Here is a 3,200-nt window from a genome sequence, read left to right on the forward strand (position 1 = left end):
CATATCCACACAGAAGTACTTGCAAGTAATTTTATCAATTTCTTTTTATTGCTTGTATGATCATCAATCTGTACAATTTCAAATGCAAATGGTTTCTCAACACATGCCAAACAATCGTATGTGGGATTTACAGTTCGTGAGATGCACATTGGGTTGATTTCGTAGGGCTGTTGACAAAACGTCGTCTCACTCACTCAGTGATGTTGTCAGATGTGCTTGGATGATCTGATGATTTCTCATGTTTACTGATCATATGCCCCCCTTCTAACAGCCATGTACCACAAGTCTCTAGAGGAACGGAAGTTCCAAATGATTGGAAAAGAGCGCAGGTAGTCCCAGTCTTCAAGAAGGGTCGTCTAGTAGTTGCGCAAAACTATAGACCTATATCTCTGACGTCGATCTGTTGTAGAATTTTACAACATGTTTTTTGCTTGAGTATTGGGTCGTTTTTGGAAACCCAGAATCTACTCTGTAGGAATCAACATGGATTCCAGAAACAGCGATCGTGTGAGACCCAACTCGCTTTATTTGTTCATGGGACCCAGAAAACATTAGATACGGGCTCCCAGGTAGATGCTATTTTCCTTGACTTCCGGAAGGCGTTCGATACAGTTCTGCACTGTCGCCTGATAAACAAAGTAAGAGCCTACAGAATATCAGACCAGCTGTGTGGCTGGATTGAAGAGTTTTTAGCAAACAGAACACAGCATGTTGTTATCAATGGAGAGACATCTACAGACGTTAAAGTAACCTCTGGCGTGCCACAGGGGAGTGTTATGGGACCATTGCTTTTCACAATATATATAAATGACCTAGTAGATAGTGTCGGAAGTTCCATGCGGCTTTTCGCGGATGATGTTGTAGTATACAGAGAAGTTGCAGCATCAGAAAATTGTAGCGAAACACAGGAAGATCTGCAGCGGATAGGCACTTGGTGCAGGGAGTGGCAACTGACCCTTAACATAGACAAATGTAATGTATTGCGAATACATAGAAAGAAGGATCCTTTATTGTATGATTATATGATAGCGGAACAAACACTGGTAGCAGTTACTTCTGTAAAATATCTGGGAGTATGCGTGCGGAACGATTTGAAGTCGAATGATCATTTAAAATTAATTGTTGGTAAGGCGGGTACCAGGTTGAGATTTATTGGGAGAGTCCTTAGAAAATGTAGTCCGTCAACAAAGGAGATGGCTTACAAAACACTCGTTCCACCTATACTTGAGTATTGCTCATCAGTGTGGGATCCATACCAGATCAGGTTGATGGAGGAGATAGAGAGGATCCAAAGAAGAGCGGCGCGTTTTGTCACAGAGTTATTTGGTATCCGTGATAGCGTTACGAAGATGTTTAATAAACTCAAGTGGCAGACTCTGCAAGAGAGGCGCTCTGCATCGCGATGTAGCTTGCTCGCCAGGTTTCGAGAGGGTGCGTTTCTGGATGAGGTATCAAATATATTGCTTCCCCCTACTTATACCTCCTGAGGAGATCACGAATGTAAAATTAGAGAGATTCGAGCGTGCACGGAGGCTTTCAGACAGTCGTTCTTCCCGCGAACCACATGCGACTGGAACAGAAAAGGGAAGTATTGACAGTGGCACGTAAAGTGCCCTCCGCCACACACAGTTGGGTGGCTTGCAGAGTATAAATGTAGATGCAGATGTAGATCATCCTGTTTCTACAAGAAAATTATCCCACTCATAAATTGTAGGTCTACAAGGTGGATCTTGGTACTTGGTATGGAAATTACGCTGAACTGTTGTTGCCAACTTTGATTTTTCAAACCAAAGCATACAGCTATCATCCTCGGGTCCAGTGAAGGCAGCCATCTTTAATGCAACTGCTGCTGATGCTTCTTACAGTGCTATTCGGCACAAGTGAACTATACGAGACAAAACTTGATGTAGTTCCCTACAAATTGACGCTACAATCACCTTTGTAGGTACTATGAATTAATTTATATGAATTTTCAAAGTTGTCAAGGTCTTTTTGAAACATCCTGTAGTTATTTCACTATCTACTCTTTCAAATACAATTTGAAAAGTTAATGCTTGGTTGTGATGAAAGTACAGCCAAACTTCTGATATAGGATTTTCAGAGAATGATACGATAACAAGTGGACATTTATTTAGAGATCCAAAATATGTTTTCAGTGGATCAAAGATGGAAGACGTTCAACTGCAAGGAGTAAAGCAAGCCACCATGTTTTGCTATAGTCTAACTCATGTGTACTCCATCACGCCGGGTGATACGCCAGTATGGCGATGACGAATACACGCTTCCAATGTGCATTGACCGCGATGTCGCCAAACATGGGTGCGACCATCATGATGCTGTAAACAGAACGTGGATTCATCTGAAAAAATGACGTTTTGCCATTTGTGCACCCAGGTTCATCGTGCCTGGTTACACGTCTCGGTCACCTCTTGTTCGCATTGACGGCACTTTGAACAGGGGACATTACATTTCAGATGTGTTATGACCCGTGTACTTGTATGAATATCAAGAGCTCAGATGGAAACCCAGTTCTAAGCAAAGAAGGGAAAGCAGAAAGGTGGAAGGAGTATATAGAGGGTCTATACAAGGGTGATGTACTTGAGGACAATATTATGGAAATGGAAGAGGATGTAGATGAAGATGAAATGGGAGATATGATTCTGCGTGAAGAGTTTGACAGAGCACTGAAAGACCTCAGTTGAAACAAGGCTCCCCGAGTAGACAACATTCCATTAGAACTACTGACAGCCTTGGGAGAGCCAGTCCTGACAAAACTCTACCATCTGGTGAGCAAGATGTATGAGACAGGCGAAATACCCTCAGACTTCAAGAAGAATGTAATAATTCCAATCCCAAAGAAAGCAGGTGTTGACAGATGTGAAAATTACCGAACTATCAGTTTAATAAGTCACAGCTGCAAAATACTAACACGAATTCTTTACACACGAATGGAAAAACTGATAGAAGCCAACCTCGGGGAAGATCAATTTGGATTCCGTAGAAATGTTGGAACACGTGAGGGAATACTGACCCTACGACTTATCTTAGAAGAAAGATTAAGGAAAGACAAACCTACGTTTCTAGCATTTGTAGACTTAGAGAAAGCTTTTGACAATGTTGATTGGAATACTCTCTTTCAAATTCTGAAGGTGGCAGGGGTAAAATACAGGGAGCGAAAGGCTATTTACAATTTGTACAGA

Source organism: Schistocerca serialis, chromosome 5, assembly GCF_023864345.2.
Source record: "Schistocerca serialis cubense isolate TAMUIC-IGC-003099 chromosome 5, iqSchSeri2.2, whole genome shotgun sequence".
Classification (NCBI taxonomy): domain Eukaryota; kingdom Metazoa; phylum Arthropoda; class Insecta; order Orthoptera; family Acrididae; genus Schistocerca; species Schistocerca serialis.